Genomic DNA, 23212 nt, shown 5'->3' on the forward strand with positions numbered 1-23212 from the left:
CCATGATAAATTGTTCCTTAGTGTCAGGGAGATTTGCAGGGTAAATATGTGGGGTTAGGGGGATAGGGCCTGTGTGGGATTGTTGTTAGCGTAGGCTTGATAGCCAAATGACCTCCTTCTGCCCTGTGGGGATTCTATCATTTGATATTTTGGCTTACAGCGAAGAGTATTGTTTCTTGCGTGCTATACAGGCAAAACATACCATTCATAGAGTACATAGGGGTAAAGGAAAAGAATAGGGTGCAGAATGTAGTGTCACAATTACAGGTAGGATGAAGAGAAAGATTAGCTGAATATATGATGGGACCATTCACAGGTCTGATGGCAGCAGGGAAGGAGATGGGGACTAGCATTGAGATGATTGGACAAAGATTTCACACCCTGATCCACCAAGGGTGGCACGGTAGCACAGTGGGCAGCACTGCTGCTTCACAGCACCAGGGACCTGGGTTCGATTCCCGGCTCAGGTCACTGTTTGTGTGGAGTTTGCACATTCTTCTCATGTCTGCGTGGGTTTCCTCCCACAGTCCAAAGATGTGCGGGTTAGGTTGATTGGCCAAACTAAAATTTCCCTTTAGTGTCCTGAGATGTGTAGGTTAGAGGGATATCGGGGTAGGGATTGTGGTTGGTGCTGACACAATGGGCCGAAGGGCCTCTTTCTGCACTGTAGGGTTCAATGATTCTATGAATTTTCCACAAGTTGGGAGCTGAGGCCTTCTTGGCCACAAATGGCAAGTCACCCCTTCACAGTGGTTGAAGGCCAATGAAGAGAGAACGACTGGAATTCTTCAGTTGAATCATAGAATCCCTACAGTGCAGAAGGAGGCCATTTGGCCCATCAAGTCTGCGCCAACAGCAATTCCATCCAGGCCCTATTCCTATGATCCCATTTATATACCTTGCTAATCCCTCTGATGCTAGGGTCAATTTAGCATGGCCAATCAACCTAACCCACACATCTTTGGAGGAAAGGAGAGTATCTGGAGGAAACCCACGAAGGCATGGGGACCCGAGGCCAGAGTTGAATCCTGTGAGGCAGCAGTGCTGTCCTCCAGGCCCCAAGACATTGGGGAACAAACAAACTGCCTTGAGGTTGTCCCCCAGTGACAGACTGTTTCAGTTGGCGGATCGTCATAAATATAAGTTGTTGTTTTGTACTGGAGAGTGCAATGACAGTCTGGGCACTGTCTGGTGCTGCATGGTATTTTGGGTCTGAATACTAACTTCAGTGTGGCAATGACAGGGACCTGCGCTCACTCCTTTTCCCATCTGCAGCAGTCTCTAAATGACTGGGACACTGGAAACACAGTTACATTTCCCATCTTTTCCACCAGAGTTCCAGACTTGAGGCCCCTCCTACCCTCCCTGTCCTGGGCTGGAGTCCCTGTCTGGCCTGGGCTGGAGTCCCTGTCTGTCCTGGGCTGGAGTCCCTGCCTGGCCTGGGCTGGAGTCCCTGCCTGGCCTGGGCTGGAGTCCCTCCCTGGCCCGGGCTGGAGTCCCTGCCTGGCCTGGGCTGGAGTCCCTGTCTGGCCCGGGCTGGAGTCCCTCCCTGGCCTGGGCTGGAGTCCCTGCCTGGCCTGGGCTGGAGTCCCTCCCTGGCCTGGGCTGGAGCCCCTGTCTGGCCTGGGCTGGAGTCCGTCCCTGGCCTGGGCTGGAGCCCCTGTCTGGCCTGGGCTGGAGTCCCTGTCTGGCCTGGGCTGGAGTCCCTCCCTGGCCTGGGCTGGAGCCCCTGTCTGGCCTGGGCTGGAGTCCCTGTCTGGGATGCAGTCCGTGTCTGGCCTGGGCTGGAGTCCCTGTCTGGCCTGGGCTGGAGCCCCTGTCTGGCCTGGGCTGGAGTCCCTGCCTGGGATGCAGTCCGTGTCTGGCCTGGGCTGGAGCCCCTGTCTGGCCTGGGCTGGAGTCCCTGTCTGGGATGCAGTCCGTGTCTGGCCTGGGCTGGAGTCCCTGTCTGGCCTGGGCTGGAGCCCCTGTCTGGCCTGGGCTGGAGCCCCTGTCTGGCCTGGGCTGGAGTCCCTGTCTGGGATGCAGTCCGTGTCTGGCCTGGGCTGGAGCCCCTGTCTGGCCTGGGCTGGAGCCCCTGTCTGGCCTGGGCTGCAGCCCCTGTCTGTCCTGCAGAGGGACTCCCCTTCCATGATGGTGGCCTAGCAGCGAAGGAGATGTTTTAAATTAAAAGGATTTAACAAAAATTAGAGCGATGGAGATTTCCATCTTGAGGTGCTCTCTCTCTCTCTCACCTGAAAAAGCAGGTTTCTGACCTTTCAGTGATGGAGGACCTCCTGTTAGCCCGCCCGGCTCGGGAACCTAGCTGCTGTGTGTAAATGTGCAGTGAGCCGGCCCTCTGGCTATTAATCGGTCAGTTTGGGGAAAATTGCTGCCAGGTAACTGTTACCCTCACAGCCCAGTCTTCTGACCCTCTTTGAGAATCATTGAATCCCTGCACTGCAGAAGGCCATTTGGCCCATTGATCCTGCACCAATAACAATTAGAACCCGGACTTAACCCCATAGCCCCACGTATTTACCCTGTTAAGGGATAATTTAGCATGGCCAATCCACCTAACCAGCACATCTTTAGACAGTGGGAGGAAACCGGAGCACCTGGAGAAAACCCAAGCAGACACGGGGAGAACGTGCAGACTCCACACAGACAGTGACCCAAGACTAGAGTCTGCGTTTGACTTTGATGTCCTGAAGCCCCCACAGGGAAGATTGAGCCCATGTGGTTGGTGCTGTAAGTATTAACAATCCACCTCAGTCTGGGCATGAACACATCGGCCTCTTTCACTGGGGTTACCGTTCTTGGAAACTAACAGCTTGACTCGGGGGAATTTTGGAATTCCCTCAGTGGTGGTTGTGTTTTTCTTGTGCGCTGGGTGGCAAAACAACAAGGTGCAGATGTCAGTAAGTGGAATGAGGACAGCAGCCTCTCTCATGGCTGTTGAGTGCTCAGATTGAGGCAGCCCTTCTGCCTGCAAGTCAGACGTTGTGGGTTCAAGTCCCACTCCAGCCCAACATCTGGCCTCGCGCTGAGAGGGTCTGTCCATTGGGTAAATTGTTAAACTGAAGCCTTGTCTGCTCTCTCAGACAGATATAAAAAGAACGCACGGTACTTTGACGATGGATAGCATGGCTCTCTCCCTCTGTTGTTGTACTTTTGGTGAATAATTAATTGCTGATTGTGCGACCTACTGTGTACAAATTGCCGGCTGCATTTCATACATTGCAACAGCGAATATACTTTGAAAATAATTAATGGGCTGCATTAATGATGTCCTGAGGTTGTGAAAGACGCCATATAAATGCAGAGAATAATAGAATCCCTACAGTGCAGAAGGAGGCCATGTGGCCCAACAAATCTGCATCAACTCCCCATCCGCTGAAGCCCATGCTGGACTTTTGTTCGATTCGCTTTCTGGGGATGTGAGCTGTCCCCGGTGTCATCATAAACCATGTAGACCAGCAGGTTAACCTGTGGTGGCACAACGGTTAGCACTGCTGCCTCACAGCACTAGGGACCCAGGTTCAATTCCAGCCTCGGATAACAGTCTGTGTGGAGTTTGTATCTTCTCCCCACGTCTGCGTTGGTTTCCTCCGGTTTCCTCCCACAATCCAAAGATGTGCAGGTTAGAAGGATTGCCATGCTAAATTGGCCCTTTGTGTCAGGGGGATTAGCAGGGTAAATACATAGTGTTACGGGGATTGGGCCTGGGTGGGATTGTTGTCAGTGCAGGCTTGATGGGCTGAATGGCCTCCGTCTGCACTGTAGGGATTCTATGATTCTAACCCAGAGTTAATATTCAGTCTGTGGGGAGTTAGCCAATGTGGGTGTTATCATTGGCCTGAGCTGGAAAAGGGGAAAATGAGTCCGATTTGTTGATCCAGAAGGAATTCTTCCACTGTAGATAATAATAATATCACAAAGTTTACTCCCACTTATAAATCAAAGAAAAAGTTTAGTAAAGAAACTTCATTACTCCAAACCTGAGGCCTCACCCTGGGCCAATCCAAGTTCCCCACAATTCCCAACATGTTCTTATTTATGCTGAGTCAGCTGGTCAGCTGATCATCACATCATTCTGTCATTGGTTACATGGTTTACTGGGTCTGCTGACCCTGACAGCTTGTTACCATTGATTACATTACAACAGATCCGATGTTATCACCGGTTGCATTCTAACAGGATTTCTCATTCTGATTATGGGATGAGGCCTGTCTGCGATATTGCTGATGGATGGATAACTGGGCATATCCCGGCTTGCGCTGCATCATTGAGCAATATCCCCACAACCTGCAGGCACTCTGAAACCAATTACAGCTTGGTATGGCTCCTGCTCTGCCCAGGACCGCAAGAAACTACAAAAGGGTCATGAATGTAATCCAGTCCGTCACGCAAACCAGCCTCCCATCCATTGACTTTGTCTATACTTCCCACCGCCTTGACAAAGCAGCCAGCACAATTAAGGACCCCGTGCACCCTGGACATTCTCTCTTCCATTGTCCTTCGTCAGAAAAAAAGATACAAAAGTTTGAATTCGCGTACCAACTGACTCAAGAACAGCTTCTTCCCTGCTGCCGTTGACTGGAGCTACCTTGCATTAAGTTGATCTTTCTCGCTATGACTGTAACACTACATTCTGCGCTCTCTCCTTTCCTTCTCTATGAGCGGTATGCTTTGTGTGGATAGCGTGCAAGGAACAATACTTTTCACTGTATCCCAATACATGTGACAATAGTAAATCAAATCAAACAGTGCTGGCCTACAGGACTACTGACAAGAAAATCTAGGCAGGGACAGAGAATTAATAAATGTTAGCGCTCGCTACAGGATTTCCATTTAGCAATGCTATCTGAAAAACACTGAAATTCCTCTTGTAAAATGAACAAGGTGACTGCTGTATTGCCGATTGGTTGAATGCATGATTCTTCCAAATAGTAGCTGCCCGGTCCCCCATCAAATCTTTCAAAATTGGAAACTAACAATGAAAGAACGGCATTGATATTGGATTAACCTACTTGGAGCATCTGACCTGATCCTTGCGGCTTTCAAATAAAATTAAATGCCATCACCTCTTTTTTTTTCAACGCGAACTGGCAGTGCAAGTGGAAAATCTGCTATCTGCAGCCTTCTGTGCAGTTTAGTCAAGGCCAAAAGGACTGTTTTGTTTAATTGCGGATCTGAACTGTCTCACAAGATGAAAACTCCTTGGGGATAGTCTAAGGAAGCTCTTGCTGCATTTATAAATGAATTATCGATGAATGTTATTGTGGGATGTGCATGTACGGAATGCCTAAAACTGTGGCTCGACACAGACTAGAGGCCGATTCTGCTAACGCCAGTTGATGTGTGAGTCCAGTTGATTGCGATCATTAGCAATGGGTAATCCATTATAAAATAATCAAGCATCGGGTGCACGCACAGAATCTTAGCAGTGGTCAGGGATGACATGTGTGCAGTCATTAGACCACTTATAATTGGGCATCAGACAGAATGGTCTGTCAACAGGGCCATATTGAGAGCTAATTAGTGGCTAGATAGAGGTTGTCATTGGATTATCACTGACGGAGGTCGGATGTTGCACTGACTGACGTTAGGATTTTTATGATAAGTCACAATATTGAAAATTCTCCAGCCCATATCGGAAATTAAGGGAAAATTTTAAGAGCAAAAGAAAATAACGTGACCCGCCTCACCTTCCAAACACCTCACCCTCCAAACACCTCACCCTCCAAACACCTCACCCTCAAAACACTTCACCTTCCAAACACCTCACCCTCCAAACACCTCACCCTCCAAACACCTCACCCTCAAAACACTTCACCTTCCAAACACCTCACCCTCCAAACACCTCACCCTCAAAACACTTCACCTTCCAAACACCTCACCCTAAAATCACCTCACCCTCAAAACACCTCACCCCCAAAACATCTCACCCTCCAAACACCTCACCCTCCAAACACCTCACCCCCAAAACACCTCACCCTCCAAACACCTCACCCTCAAAACACTTCACCTTCCAAACACCTCACCCTCAAAACACTTCACCTTCCAAACACCTCACCCTCCAAATACCTCACCCTCAAAACACCTCACCCTCAAAACACCTCACCCTCAAAACACTTCACCCTCTAAACACCTCACCCTCAAAACACCTCACCCTCCAAACGCCTCACCCCCAAAACACCTCACCCTCCAAATACCTCACCCTCAAAACACCTTACCCTCAAAACACTTCACCTTCCAAACATCTCACCCTCTAAACACCTCACCCTCAAAACACCTCACCCTCCAAATACCTCACCCTCAAAGCACCTCACCCTCAAAACACCTCACCCTCCAAACATCTCACCCTCAAGACACCTCACCCTCAAGACACCTCACCCTCAAAACACCTCACCCTCTAAACACCTCACCCTCAAAACACCTCACCCTCCAAATACCTCACCCTCAAAACACCTCACCCTCAAAACACCTCACCCTGCAAACATCTCACCCTCAAGACACCTCACCCTCAAAATACCTCCCCTCCAAACACCTCACCCACTAAACACCTCACCCTCCAAACACCTCACCCCCCATGTCCCTCAACTTTCAAGTTCCTCATCCTCCAAACATCTCACCCTCCATACCCTCACCCTTCATGCCACTCACCCATCATGGGTGAGGTGTGTCGCTTTGTCAATAAGGGAGAAAGGCGGAAACCAGGACATTTAAATATTTTCAGGAAACTTTTAATGCTCCGCGTTAATGCACCGTGATAGTCTTGTCAAAACTGAGAGATCGGGATCACCCTACCCTACACCAGCATGAACCTTCAGAAGTAGAGAATGGATGCTGGTGGTGGGGAGGGGGGAGGGAAATTCCATTCATTTATTTATAAACAGAACACAGGCAAAGAAAAGAGGTGATTTCACACATAACAAACAGCAGAGACCTTTGATATAATGAGCGAAACAGAAGCCATTTTGTCTGCAGCCTTATCTCACACGCAGCAACAAGATGAATTGGCCATGAATTAATCAGCCTCTGTGATGGTGCTTGAGGGAGCAATGCTGGCCAGAAGAGTGGAGGAACACCCTGTCCTTCTTTGAATAGTGTCATGGATGTATAAAATCCACCTAAACGGCCAGAAGAGGCTCAGTGTCTCAACCAACAGACAATGCAACACCCCTTCAGCGCAGCACTGGAGTGACAGCCTAGATTAGGAACCCACAACCTTGACCCAGGGAATGGGATTGTTAATCAGCCAAACCAAATCTGATTGTGTCCACAAAGAGAAATAAACGAGTCGCATTACCAAGTCTATTCAGCTGTGCAGCAGATGGTGCTGGGAAGATAGTGGTATCGTGGCACTGGGCTAGCAGCCCAGGCTAATGCTCTGGGGACACGGGTTCAAGTCTCACCACAACAGCTGAAGCAATTTAAATTCAATTACTAAATCTGGAATTGAGAGCTCGTCACATTAAGGAGCCGTGACCATGAAACTATCATTGATTGTCATAATAACCCATCTGGTTCATTAATGTCCTTTAATGAAGGAAATTTGCTGCTCTTCTCTGGCCTGGCCAATGTGTGACTCCAGATCCTCAGTAATGTGGTTGATTCTTAACTGCCCCCCGGAAATGGCCGAGTACGCTTCTCAGTTCAAGGGCAACTGGGGAGGGGGTAACAAATGTTGACCTTGTAAGTGAGGCCCACAACCCCTGAGAGAATAAATTTGAAGAGAAGATACGGCAAAATGTATTCTGCTAAACCTCTACCAACTGGGAGGACAAAGGCAATAGATACGTGGGAACATCACCACCATTCCATTACGGTGAACCATTAGACAACGTGCATCATTTCTCACACCCTGGATCCAGCTCTCAGTGAGGGCAAACATCAGTGACAAAACTTAACATCATCTTCAATGTGCCAGTGCAGTCATAGAAACATAGAAACTAGAAGCAGGAGTAGGCCATTTGGCCCTTCGAGCCTGCTCCACCATTTTGATCATTGCTGATCATCGAATTCAATATCATGATTCCCGCCTTCCCCCCATATTCCTTGATCCCTTTAACCCTAAGATCTATATCGAATTTCTTCTTGAAATCACAGAATGTTGAGGCCCCAACTACATTCTGTGGTAGTGAATTCACACATTCACCACACTCTGGGTGAAGAAATTCCTCCTCGCCCCAGTCCTAAAAGGTTTACAACTTGTCCTCAAACTATAACCCCTAGTTCTGGACTCCCCCACCATCAGGAACACTCTTTCTGAATCTATCCTGTCTAACCCTGTTAGAGGTTTATAAGTTTCTATGAGATCCCCTCTTACTCTTCCAAACTCCAGTGAAGATAATCCTAATCAAATTAATCTCGCCTCATATGACAGACCCACCATACAGGAATCAACCTGGTAAACCTTCACTGCACTCTCTCTGTAGCAAGGACACCTTTCCTCGGATAAGGACATAAAAACTGCATAGAATACTTCAGGTGTGGCCTCACCAATGTCTTTTACAATTGCAGTAAAATATCCCTATTCCTACAGTCAAATCCTCTTGCTATGAAAGCCAACACACCATTTGCCTTCTTTATTGCCTGCTGTACTTGAATGCTTACTTTCAGTATGGGAGTCCCTTCCCCATCTAAACTGCAGTGGCTTAAGGTGTCTCATCACTTTATTCACTTTAACAGTGTTATCATTTTACAGCATTACACAAGTCTTAATTGATCTAAAGTGCATCAGAAAATCTACCTCAGTGTATAAGTGGTTATTGTGTTATGATCCTAGTTGATGTAAAAACTGGATGGGAAGATCCCAGAATGGAAACCTGATTCAAAAACCTGCAACTTTTACTTTTTTTTAATGAAAACACAGAGTCACAGGACTGCTAATTAGACAAAAACATTTATTAAGTATGATAGGTTTGATTATAATTCAATACTCCTTGACTTTCCTCTCAGCTTCACAAATACATGCAATTTTCAAAAATAACATCCTGATCTGAAAGAAAGTTGCCGGTGCCACTCAACTGATCTTCCATGGATTTCTTCTTGCAATCTCCCCCAGATGAATGTCATATGAGTGTCCCAAACTCCACTCCCTAAAAGCCACGTTTCAGATCTTCGTTCAAACAGTGCTTTCCATCAGCTGTTTTCATTAATAATCCACTCCAGATTTTCCAACTGTCCTTTTAAACAAAACCTCCGCTCTACTTTTAACAATGAATCCAGCACCAGGTTTTCCACCTCTCCTTTTCGGCATCCTTTATCTTAAATGCTTTTACACAAGCTCTAAGTTCTAGCCACTGATTTGTACAATTATTTCAACTCACATACCACAGTTTGTAGTAAACCTCACAAACCTTAAAAGTACTTTAAATATTTTTCTCGTTGCTCATGAACCAACTTCTTTTCAGTTTTATCTGTGGCTTTAATGAACATTACCCTGCTCTTGTTCCAGTGTAGTGTTGAATTCTGGTTGCCACACTACCAGAAGGATATGGAGGTATTGAAGAGGGTACAGAAAAGATTTACCAGGATGTTGCCTGGAATGGAGGGCATTAGCTAGGAGGAGAGCTTGGAGCAACTTGGTTTGTTCTCACTGGAACGACAGAGGTTGAGGGGTGACCTGATAGACGTCTACAAGATTATGAGGGGCATGGACAGAGTGGATAGTCAGGAGCTTTTTCCCAGGGCGGAAGAGTCAATTACTAGGGGGCGTAGGTTTAAGGTGCAAGGGGCAAGGTTTAAAGGAGATGTACGAGGCAGGTTTTTTTACACAGAGAGTAGTGGGTGCCTGGAACTCGCTGCCGGGGGAGGTAATGGAAGCGGATATGATAGTGAATTTTAAGGGGTGTCTGGACAGATTCATGAATAGGATGGGAATAGAGGGATATGGTTAAGGGGTAAGGGATTTTAGTTCAGATGAGCAGGCATGGATGGTGCATGCTTGGAGGACTGAAGGCCCTGTTCCTGTGCTGTAATTTTCTTTGTTCTATTTCTTTAATTTTCTTAACCAGCTGTTCTTTCTGTTTCCTCTGGAGATTGCTTTCATGTACATTATTCTATTGTATGGCTTTCCTACTTCTAGGAGAGCTGAGAGCTGTTCACTTTCTTGTTTCTTAGCCCCAACTGCTACGAATTCAGCTAAAGCTATACTCAAAAAGCATTCCTACCCTAAAGGTACCCCTGGTTGCTAAGTAACAGCTCATTACTCCTCTAACCTCCTGTTTACTTTTCATGCCATAAACGTCTCTAAGCACAATAGAAGCAGAGATTGAGCTGACTGAAACTCCCACATGTACAAACACTGATGTCCAGCCCAAATCTTAGTAGAGTTTTACTCCTTCTACATAAAACCACAAAATTAAGCCCACTTAAATCTTTATCTTATTTATAATATGGTGGCACAGTGGCTCGCACCGCTGCCTCAGAGCTCCAGGGTTCAATTCCAGCCTTGGGTGATTATGTGGAGTTTGTACATTCTCCCCATGTCTGCTTGGGTTTCCTCCAAGTGTTCCGGTTTCCTCCCACACTCCAAAGATGACCACTTCTTCCCTGCTGCCATTCAGGCTTATGAATGGTCCTATCATATTAAGCTGATCTTTTTCTTCACCCTCCCATAACTGCAAAACTATATCCTGTACCCTCTCCTTTCCTTCTCCCCTATGTACTCTATGAACGGTATCTTTTGACTGTACGGTGCGCAAGAAACATTACTTTCCACTGTATCCCAACACATACGACAATAATAAATCAAATCAAATTAAAAATGTGCAGGTTAGGTGGATTGGACATGGTAAATTGTCCCAGGACGTGTAGGTTAGATTAGCTTTCTAATCTATCTAAGGCAGAGGAGAGGACCTGGGTAAGATACTCTGTCAGAGAATTGGTGCAGATTCCATGGGCTGAATGGCTTCTTCTGCAGTGCAGGTACTCTATGATTCTATGAAATAAAGCTTATCTAAAACTATCTCACTTTTCTGACAACTGCAGCCAAAATTAACAGCAATAAGAACTGGAACACCCAAGAAAAAGATCCGCAGCTGGTGAAATGGAGTGTCGATAGATACACTGTTTGAATTCCAAACCGCTATTCATTTGCACAGAAGTTGTGAGTGCAACTGAGCCCTCACCGCTAACACAAAGTGGCAGCAGTGTGTACCATTGACAAGAAGCATTGCAGCAACTTGCCCAGGCTTGTTTGACAGCATCTCCTTTTTGTCACCAGGAAGGAGGAGGACAGCAGGCATGTGGAGGTTTCATCACCTCCCAGCGCCCCTTCAATTCACACGCCATCCCAACTTGGAAATTATTATCTCTGTTCCATCATCCCTGGAACTGCCTATCTATCAGCATTGTGGATGTGGCTTTGCAACATGCACTGCACCACTGGCTCAAGAGATCAGCTCGTCTCCAAGGGCAATTAGGAATGCCAATAAATGCTGACCTTACCCACTTCCCATGAACGAATAATAAACTGGTTTACCTGACTGTCAAGGAAGTCCGATAAATATTATTTTCACAATGTCCTTTCACTGACATTCAAACTTTAAGGAACCTTTTGACTTGTTTTGTGAATTCAGTGGGTAACTCTGGCTGGTTTTTGCCTGCTGATGTTACTGGCTGCCCATTGATTTAGCTCGATGAGGAAAATTACCCACAGGCATCAATTAGTGAGCGATGAACGGGGATGCAGTGTGGGTCGAATAACTTAATAGCTCCCAGCATGTGAGCCTTCTTGAAGAAGTCTTCAGAAACGAAGCTTAGAGAATCACATTTGGTTAAGTTCATCCGTCACTGTTTCGAAGAGGTGTTGTTAGTTGGCAAGACGTTACTTCACCTATTCCGCGGTGATACTGTCACCCGCTGATAAGCAACTTTACCCATCTTTTACGAACAGGCAATTTGATCGTGTCATTCGAATTGGAGAAAAATTGCAATTGATGTCAGGAAAGTGACAGCCCTTTTGCTATCCCAATAAAGGACAGAATAAACCTTTCGTAGAAAGTGAAATCAAGTCAGTGGAAGGCAATAGCTGTAATGTAAAGGTCAGCACACTGGTTAGCGCTGCAGCCTCACAGCGCCAGGAGCCCAGGTTATATTCCAATCTTGGGTCACTGTCTGTGTGGAGTTTGCACATTCTCCCCGTGTCTGCATGTGTTTCCTCCTGCAGTCCGAAGGATGTGCAGGTTAGGTTGATTGGCCATAGTAAATTGTCCCTTAGTATCAGGGTAAATATGTGGATTTACAGGAATAGGGCCCGCATGGGATTGTGGTCCATGCAGGCTCAGTGGGCTGAATGATCTCCTTCTATACTGTCTATGATAATGTGGTGTGAAAGTGGTTCTGGGGTGAGTTAGGAAGGGACTGAGCTAACTGCTGTGAATTCCTTTGTTTTTCAAATTATCTGATGGCACTCAATGAATGGAATTTCCACAAGACTGGTTTGACCTGGATTGTTTGCAAGATATATTGAAAATATTTTTGCTGTTACCTATATATAAAATGCTATAGATTTTCTTACATAATCTAAAATGCCTGCATTGATCATGAATAAAGTGCTGATAAAATCACACTTTTTCAATGCAGCCTCTACACTGAGGATACTCACATTTAAATCAGGTTATTGTTTAAATTGGCTAAATGGCATTATCTATTTCCCATTGCAGTCCATTACAAAGTTGCCATTGATAACATGTTAAAAATTCTGTGTATTTCAGAATATTGTCGACTTCCTTCTCAAGTATTCTGCCCTCCCAAATCCCTACCCCATCCTTTCAGTGTCCGTCAACCTTTCTGTTCCCCTGCCACTATGCCAGGTTTCACCTCCCTCTTAAATAAACCTACAGCTTCCCTCTCTCGGCATGCTCCTGAGGGGCCACTGAGACACTTGCTTACCTCTTTATGTGCAACAACTTCGATTACCCCATCCCACTCTCGGTGAACTTTTAACCTGGTGTGCTGCCTGGGGCCTGATCATGCCAATTTCCTTCCTTCCAACTCACCCTTCTCAATGCTGATCTTGTGGACTCTTCTAGCAGATCAATTCTCACTGGCCCTCTCCACATCTCCCTCCTGAATGTCCATTTTACTCGTGAACAAAACACTTAGAATCCATGGGTTTATTATGGATAATTGATTGCCTCAACATCTTGGCCTCATTGGAGACCAGGCTTGAGCAGACATAACACCTTCCTCTAACTGAAGCCTCCTTGCCTCGCACTACTTACCTCGCCCAGGCTGTCATGGTAGCAGCATGACTTTTATGATCGAATCACATCTTGGTTTCACCCCTTTCTCTTAATACACTAATTCCTCCTTTGAGCATCTGTGTGGCCAAATTTCGTTCCAGTTCGATTTTCAAGTTTGCTGACGACACCATCATAGTGATTCGTATCTCAGACAATGACGGGACAGAGTACAGGAATGAGATAGAGAATCCGGTGAACTGGTGTGGCAACCTCAATGTCAATAAAATGAAGGAGATTGTCATTAACTTGAGGAAGCATAAAGGAGAGCATGTCCTGCCTACATCAACGAGGATGGAGTAAAAAGGATTGAGAGCTTCAAGTTTTTAGGTGTCCAGGTCATGAACAACCTGCCTTGGTCCCCCCAAGCCAACACTATAGTTAAGAAAGCCCACTAATGCCTCTACTTTCTCAGAAGACTAAAGAAATTTGGAATGTCAGGTACAACTCTCACCAACTTTTACAGATACATCATAGAAAGCTTTCTTTCTGGTTGTATCACAGCTTGGTATAGCTCCTGCTCTGCCCAAAAAACTACAAAAGGTCATGAATGTGCGTCATTCTCTAATTCCTCTACTATCACCCCTTATGCTTTCACCAATCTCATCTTGTCCATTATACCCATCATCTGCGTTATCAATCCTAAACTCACTAAACTACTGGAACCAAAGGATATCAGAAGGCTGGTTGGAGTCATACCAGGCACATAGGAAGATGGTTGTAGTTGTGGAGGGTCAGTCATCTTAGCTCCAGGACATCACTCAGGGTAGTGTCCTAGGCCCAGCCATCTTCAACTGCTTCATCAATGACTTTCCCTCCGTCATAAGGTCAGAGTGGGGATGTTCGCTGATGATTGCACAATGTTTAGCACTATTTGCCACTCCTCAGATACAGAAGCGGTCCGTGTTCAAATGCAACAAGATCTGGACAATATCCAGGCTTAGGTTGTCAAGTGACAAATAACATTTGAGACAGACAATGACCATCTCCAATAAGAGACACTCCATCCACCGCTCCTTGACATTCAATGGACTGAACTGTGTTGTAATTTCCCAGATGAATGCTAATCTTTCCCAGGCTGTTTCAATCCCTCTGTTTCTGTCCCTCCACGATACCAAAATGGCTCTTAATCACAAGATCATCACAGTGCAAAAGGAGGCCATTTGGCCCATCACATACACACCAGCTCTCCAAACGAGTATAATGATTTTGTGCTATTCTCCTGCCTTTTTCCCGTAACCTCCCTGCATTTTTTTATTTAAGTAATCATCTAACGTCCTCTTGAATGCCTCGACTGAACCTGCCTCCACCACACTTCCAGGCAACGCATTCCAGACCCCAACTACTTGTATAAAAAGATTTTCTCTCTCGGCATATTTGCTTCTTTTGCGAATCTTTTTAAATCAGTGCCCACTTGTTTTTGATTCTTTTGTGAGCAGAAACCGTTTCCCCCTATCTACTCCGTCTAGCCCCATCGTGATTTTGAACAAATCTCCTCTTGGCCTTCTTTTTTCCAAGCCTTTACAATCCATCCTCCTCACTAAAATCATAAATGACATCCTATGTAAATGTAACAAAGTTTGTTGAAATGTTCACCCTTTCCGCTGTTTTTATTAATGTCATCCCTCTGCCTGGCAGCTGTTCCGAGGCCGGGCCAGATTATGTGCTACCCAGATGTCATATCTGACCTGGAGATGAACTTCCACCCACATAACCGTGCCATCTGTAAGAGCACCCATTTCCACCTCTGTAATGTTGCCCAACTTAACCCTTGTCTCAGTTCATCTGCTGCTGAAAACCTCACTCATGCCTTTGTTACCTCGAGTTAACTATTCTAACTCATTCTTAGCTGACTTCCCAGACCTGTAAACTCAGAATCACTCGATTTCTTCAACACACATCCTTATCATCAGTGATTAGGTGGAATCCTCTCCCTGAACCTCTCAGCCTCGCTATCTCACTCTGCTCCTTTAAGACATCCCTTAAAACCTACCTCTTTGAACAAACGTTTGGTCATTTGCTCTGATATCATCTTATGTGACAATATTTTCTCTTGTAAATCACCTTGGAACGCTTTATTCTATTAATTTGCCTCAATAAGATGCAATTCTCTTGTATACTCAATTAACTCTAATTTGTGAGCCAACATAACCTCACCCACACAGTGTCTGCCAGCATCATCTAGGGGCTTCCATGCCCGCTGGGCACCAGGGTGACTGCAGTATGTTATTGACTCCCTGAATCACATTGTGTTTTGATATTTTAAGCCTCCTTGGGGATTCTGTTTACTTGGTAGTGTCCCTTTCAAGGAGGTCCATTTTGGATTTATCCCACAGTTGCCTGCTTTAGTTTCTTTGGCTGAAGGAAAGAAGCACAATCTCACCCAGCCCTTTAGTCTTCCACACCGATTGTTTGGGCTTGCTGAGATAGGGTTTTTAGTCTGTGGAATTCTCTTCTCGAGAAGGCTGGCTCACTCAACTTATTCCAGGCTGGGTTTGATAGATTTTTTGATAGACAAAGTTTAAAGTTTATTTATTAGTGTCACAAGAAGCTTACACTAATACTGCAATGGAGTTACTATGAAAATCCCCCAGTCGCTACACTCTGGCGCCTGTTCGGGTACTTTGAGGGAGAATTTAGCATGGCCAGTGCACCTAAACCAGCACGTCTTTCGGACTGTGGGAAGAAACTGGAGCACCCGGAGAAAACCCATGCAGTCATGGGGAGAACGTGCAGAATCCGCACAGACAGTGAACCCAGCTGGGAATCGAACCCAGGCCCCTGTCGCTGGGAGACAGCAGTGCTAACCACTGTGCCACTATGAAGAGGGTCAAGGGTTATGCAGTGCAGACAGGAAACTGCAGTTGAGACCACAACCATATTGGCCATGATTTTACCGAATGGCAGAATGGGTTTGAAGGGCTGAACAGTTTGTTCCTGTCTCTGAGTCTGGTGTATGAAATGCTGTACAATAAATTTGGTTAAGCGGATTGGCCATGCAAAATAGCCCCTTAGTGTCCCAAGGTGTGTAGGTTAGGGGAGTAAATATGTGGGGCTAGGGGGATAGGGATGGGTGGGATGCTCTGTTAGAGAGCTGGTGCAGACCTGATGGGCTGAATGGCCTCCTTCTGCACCGTAGGGATTCTATGAAATGGCAGCAAAATTCCAATACAAGGAAAAAGAAACGTGAAGTGAAAAGAAAAGAAGTCGATGCCACATTTCTCTGCTGCTTTCAGAGTGTGTGTGGAAAAGATGCACTTACCAGCAATCCCCATTTAGCACAAAATGTCAAGCAGCTGCTTAAAGCACTTGGAAATCCTGCTGCCAATCCCTTGGAGGCTCACTTCAGAGATGCAGGTCTTGCTGTAGTGCAGTGCTGACTTATACAGAATGAGGATAGCTGAACTCCTGCACTGTAGGTACAGAAATGTCGATGTAAATATGCATGAGGTGGATTCCTGAAACCTGATCAGCCCAGGGGTACCTTTAGTTGTGATGAGTCTGCTGTGTTCTGTTGGCAGACTTCAGCAGAAAGACTCTCTGTGGCTCTCATAAAAAGAGTGGCACGTTGGTTGGCAGCTAGCCCCTGGGAAAACCTATCTCAGCACCTGCAGGAGTACGGGCAAGAACATTGTCATTTGAATTCAACTCTATTACTTGTATACAATTATTTAAATTATTTCCTTTCCCTCTGGGTCCCTAGATGCTGGGTCTTTGTTAAGAGTTGTTACATTTATATTGTTTTTTTCCCATGATTTATCGAAGAAGAACGGTTTTGTAGACCCTCTTATTTTCCTTTTCCTCCATGATGATTATCAAATTCCCTCCTTTACATTTCCAAAAAGAGTGACATGTTGCTGAAGTTTTTTGCCTTCCATTCATCAGGACAAATGCAAGAATGCCAAATTTCGAATGATGACAACAATTCACACTAAGGCAGCACAGTGGCACACTGGTTAGCACTGCTGCTTTACAGCGCTAGGGACCCGGGTTCAATTCTGGTCTCGGGTCACTGTCTGTGTGGAGTTTGCACATTCTCCCTGTGTCTGCATGGGTTTCCTCTGGGTGCTCCGGTTTCCTTCCACAGTCCAAAGATGTGCAGGTTAGGTTGATTGGCCATGCTAAATTGACTCTAGTGTCAGGGGATTAGCGGAATAGATATGTGGGGTTATGGGGATAGAGCCTGGATGGGATTGTGGTCGTTGCTGACCCAATGGGCTGAATGGCCTCCTTCTGCACTGTAGGGATTCTATGCTGTTCTATGTACTACAGGAGAAAAAAGTGTTGATTGGTTGGCAATTCGACATTGATTGGCTGATCACTGTACAATGCCACTCTTCAGATACTGAAGCAGTCCCAGTCCATATGCAGCAAGACCCGAACGATATTCAGGCTTGGGCTGATAAGTGGCAAGTAACGTTCGTGACACACCAGTGCCAGCTAATGACCATTTCCAACAAGAGAGAATCCAACCACCTCCTCTTGTCGTTACAATGCATGACAATTGCTGAAGTCCTGAGGATTTCTGTTGACTAGAAACTGAACTGGACCAGCCATATAAATACTGTGGCTACAAGAGCAATTCAGAGTCTAAGGATTCTGTAGAAAGTAACTCATCTCCCCACTCCCCAAAGCCTGTCCATCATCTAAACGGCACAAGTCAGGAATGTGATGGAATACCCTCCACTTGTCTGGAAGAGTGCACCTCCAATAACACTCAAAGAGCTTGACACCATCCAGGACAAAACAGCCCACTTGTTTGGCATTCCGAACACCACCTTCAATGTTCATTCCCTCCACCACCAACGAACAGTGGCAGTAGTGTGCACCAGCTACAAGATGCACTGCAGCAACTCACCAAGGCTCCTTCAACAGCACATTCCAAACCCCTGACCTCTAGCCCCTGGAAGGACAAGGGCAGCAGGTGTATGGGAACACCACCAACTACAAGTTTCCCAACAAACAATATACCATCCTGGCTTGGAAATATATCACTGTTCCTTCACTGTCACTGGGTCAAAATCCTGGAACTCCCTTCCTAACAGCATCGTGGATGCACCTACACTACACGGACTGCAGTAGTTCAAGGAGGCAGTTCACCTCAAGGGTAATAAATGTTGCTCTGGCCAGTGATGCCCACATCCCATGAAAGGATATTTTAAAAAAAATCAGCAGCACATTCCTCCTGGAGTACAAACTTGATGTGATTATTTAAAATTTGGTATTCTTGCATTTGTCCGGATGAATGCAAGATAAAAAGTTTCAACAGCATGTGTCTTTTCAGTAAGATTGAAGTTCTGTACTGCCAAGTAACTGTTTGTATTGCTTCTTTTATATTTTACACATACAGTAACGGGTCACAAATGTGAGGAATTTATGTCAAATCTGAGTTGGTAACTGGAACTTACCTTAAATTGAGAAGTAACTTAACTTGAATTTCAAATATTTGAACCCAAAGTAAGTCCTTTTCTAATTTTGGATTCTGGAAGGCGTGGATTCTGGGCAAACTCAAAATGTCGCAGTGGCTTTAGCTTCGAGTTTAACCTGATTTTGACTTCTGAAGTTAAATTCAAGGCTGAACTCAAAAGTCAGCTTGGATCTCTAATGCTGCATTGTATTGCAAAATTAAGCCAGATGCACACTTCAACTTGTCAGATATTCCACTCGACTCTGGGGAAACAGGCTTTCAAAGATCAAATCTGACAGCTTCAGCTGACAAGGGCAAATCAGCGTTCTTCTCTGGGGCGGCACGGTGGCACAGTGGTTAGCACTGCTGCCTCACAGCGCTAGGGACCTCGGTTCAATTCCTAGCTTGGGTCACTGTCTGTGTGGAGTCTGCATGTCCTCCCCATGTCTATATGGGTTTTCCCCGGTTGCTCCTGTTTCCTCCCACAGTCCAAAGATGTACTGGTTGGGTGGATTGGCCATGCTAAATTGCCCCTTAGTGTCAGGGGGACTAGCTAGGGTAAATGCATGGGGTTATGGGCATAGGGCTTGGGTGGGATTGTGGTTGGTGCAGACTCGATGGGCTGAATGGCCTCCTTCTGCACTGTAGGCACTCTATAATTCTCCTATAAAGCACTAAGGAGCAGGTTGTCTCTCAGCAAAATATAAACCTATACCAAACTACCCCTGTGTGGCTGCAGTTTTCGTATTGCAGTGGAAAACAGCTCTTCCCCTGACTGCTGTTGGAACCCTGTAGGGTCCATTCATTCGTTCAACTACATGAGGAGACATCACTTGATGCGAGTTTTAAAATGGTTTTCTTTTATTGAACAAAACTTAAAGAGCAATTAACATGACAAAAACAAAAAGAAAAAGGAAAGTTTACTTGGAGACTGGCAAGCCAGTCCCTGTACAGTACTGGATCTTGAAAACAAACTGAAAACTGAACACACAGTTCCAAACAATATTTCAATTCTTATCTTGTTTTTGAAAATATTTTTCACAACCTGCTTCTGTCTAGAAGGAAACTGTCTTGCAGCTGCTCTTATAGAAAGCTTATTTTGCCTGCATTATGTACCCTTTAGGAACGCAGGCAATTTCTAGCCAACCCAGCATGCCTCCTGAGTTTTAAAATGTAGTCACGTTAGCAGTGTTAGTTAACCCTCACAGTCTAGAATTTAAATATAATTGCACAGGCAGAAATATCTTCAAATGAAGTCTGCATAGATTGAAGCAAATTTGGCTAAGCATACCTAAGATCTCTCAAACACTCAAGCTAAAAAAAGGAACTAGCTACAAAGAGGTTTAGAGATATTTCTGGCTCTTCCCATCTCTGCTACAACATTTGGGAGACATGTCTTTTCTTCACCTGATTTCAAAAGGATTTAATTAAAGATCAAAGATAGACTTTATTTAAAATTAAGATCAGTTCTCGCCATCAGTTCAGATTTAGCTCCCATCCCTTACACGTGTGGCTAGGTACAGAATGTGTAAAATAACATTGTGGTGACTTGAGATCACAGATAAGATGGTTGAATGCATTGTTTCAAAGAAGGAAATTCTTTATATAAATGAATTATGAAGTTTAACAATAATAGTAACTCAGCAGAGTGGTAAAAACAGGGGCTGGTTTAGCTCAGTTGGCTGGATGGCTGGTTTGCGATGCAGACCAATGCCAACAGCGCGGGTTCAATTTCCATACTGGCTGAGGTTATTCATGAAGCTGCAACCTTGCTGCTTGCCTGAAATGAGGTGGTCTTCAGGTTTAATCACCGCCAGTCAGTTCTCCCCCTCATTGGGGTGAACAGCCTCTTGATCACCTGGGACTATAACTTTAATAACAATAGTAATTATGAAAACAGGAGCAATAGTAGAACAGGGTTTGCCTACGAGTTTATTTATTAGTCTCACAAGTAGGCTTACATTAATGCTGCAATGAAGTTAATGTGAAAATCCCCAAGCTGTCGCACTCTGGTGCCTGTTCAGGTACGCTGAGGGAGAATTTAACATGGCCAATGCACCTAACTAACATGTTCTTTTGGACTGTGGCAGGAAGCTGGAGCACTCGGAGGAAACCCACACAGACATGGGGAAGAACATGCAGATTCCACACAGTGACCCAAGGCAGGAATTGAACTCAGGTCCCTGGCGCTGTGAGGCAGCAGTGCGAACCATTGTGCCACCATGCCACCCCTACGGGTCACTCTCTTACAAACTGAAAAGCTCTCCAAAGCCCGCACATGCTTAGAACCTTAATTTGTAAAACAATTACAAAACAGAAAGGCTTGTAAGAACACTCTGTACTCAAAATAATACTCTCTAACAGCCATAAAATCCACTTTGAGCATTGAGATCTGTTTAAGTTCCTTGCACTGCTGGGGCATATTAACAAGTGCATGAGGAGCAGCTAAATGTTCCAAGTCCCAGACAGAAATGGGACTGCATGTGTTAAAGTTCCCTGTACTTGCATGGACGCATATTGTGTTTATGAAAGTCAAATATGAACTCATGTAAAATAATTGTCCCCCAGGATTACGGCATGAGTTACACGATGCACAGAAAGGTGTATAATATAACACAATAACACGATTCAAAACACCCTTCAGCTCCAAGGGGAAATGAGGTTGACTAGATTGCTTGACAGAGAGTCAGTATAGACTTTGATGGGCTGAATAGCACCCTCTAGTACTGTCGTGACAATGAAGTGAAAGGAATACCAGTTGGAGTTCTCCGATGTCAGACACCCCCCCCACAAACGATGCCAATGAGTACAGAGAATTTGGCGCTCAGCCAAATCTTCATTCACCTCAGCAGGATTACAGAATCCAGCCGCGGGTGAGGTCGGCCACCATTTGAGTACAGTTACTTTAAATGCATTTGAACTGGCTTTTTCCGAGGCACAGTAAGAAGTCTCACAACACCAGGTTAAAGTCCAACCAATTTATTTGATAGTAAACGCACAAGCTTTCGGGGTTTGCCCCTTCATCAGGTGACTGGAGAGTTCTGGCCTCAGACAGAGCATATAACAGCACACACAGTTTCCGAGGCTAACACCATTGAGGCTGAGGCAAATAGCAGGATTCGCAATGGCAATGGAAATGGTTTCCTGATTTGGTGAAATTATTTCAGAAAGTTCAGGGTAGCATGGCAGCACAGCGGTTAGCACTGCTGCCTCACAGCACCAGTGACCCCAGTTCAATTCCTGGCTTGGGTCACTGTCTGAGCAGAGTCTGCACATTCTCCCTGTGTCTGTGTGGGTTTCCTCCTGGTGCTCTGGTTTTCTCCCACGTCCAAGGATGTGTGGGTTAGTTAAATTGCCCTTTACTGTCAGGGGGACTAGATAGGAAAATTGCATGGGGCTAAGGGGATGGGGCTGGGTGGGATTGTGGTTGGTGCAGACTTGATGGGTCGAATGGCCTCTTTCTGCACTGTAGGGATTCTATGATCATTGTACAAAGAAAATCACTCCAACCACAAGAAAGAAACTAATTGTTACCGGGTGTTTCATTTGAATAGGAGAATACAGTCATTTTAAAAAGTGCCCACTTATATATCAATGTGAAAGGAAATGCAGATTTCTGGAACAAAAGTCACTTGTCAATGGAGACCATCTGCTCCAGTCTTGTGTGTGTCAAGCCATAACAACCCGTGGTGTCTGTGCTCATTTTCCTGATAATTAGTGCAATTTCCTGAGCACTTACTATACTTGGAACAGTATAGGATTTGTGAACTTTTGTTGCATATCACAGGGCTGTAGCTCTCTTTGGATTTAATGGCATGTGGAGCGTTGCACAGAGGAAGCTGGGTATGCTGCAGTATGTTATTTCCATTCTCAATATTCTCCGAATTGATTTCAAATCACTGTACTGGAGACCACTTAGGATAAATCGTGATTGACTCAAACTCAGTTTCAATTGTTAGTTCCCCTCCACGCAAATCAGATGTCTGTACAAGCATGTAAGGTCCCTCCTTAACTAGGAGACACATGGCTATCCATATTATTATAAGTCTTGTATTGAGTATGCAGCCTATTTTAAAATGTCAAATGTCCATCATACCTCAAAGCAGTGCAGAAGCCAAGTGTGTATCACATTTCCTTTTATTCCTTCATAACTCTAAAAAGAGCAAGACACTGATGTGGTGGTAATGTCACTTGCCTATAATCTACGGGGGAGGCAGTAGCATAGTGGTATTGTCGCTAGGCTAGTAATCCAGAGACTCGTGAGAATTCTTGGGGGACCTGGGTTCAAATCCCACCAGAATAGATGGTGAAATTAGAATTAAGTAAAAATCTCAAATTAAGAATCTAATGATGGCCATGGAACCATTGTGGATTGTCACCTGGTTCACTAATGTCCTTGGGGGAAAGAAATCTTCCATCCTTACCTGGTCTGGTCTACAATTGTCTCCCGACCTTGGCTGACTTTTAAATGGGATGGGCAATAGACGTTGACACAACCAGCGATGCCCATATTCCATGAACAAATGAATATAAAAAAATGTCTAGAAGCCTAAGCTAATGCTTTGGGGAC

The 23212-nt window shown here is 45.3% G+C and overlaps 1 protein-coding gene across 4 annotated transcripts in view; it reads left to right on the forward strand.

Annotated features, from left to right (window-relative positions):
- ankrd13b (ankyrin repeat domain 13B) overlaps positions 1-23212 on the forward strand; it is a 353491-nt gene that overhangs the window by 124064 nt on the left and 206215 nt on the right. The gene's annotated exons all lie outside the window — the stretch shown is intronic.

This window comes from Carcharhinus amblyrhynchos, chromosome 23 (genome assembly GCF_965287045.1).
Source record: "Carcharhinus amblyrhynchos chromosome 23, sCarAmb.v2.hapA, whole genome shotgun sequence".
NCBI lineage: Eukaryota > Metazoa > Chordata > Chondrichthyes > Carcharhiniformes > Carcharhinidae > Carcharhinus > Carcharhinus amblyrhynchos.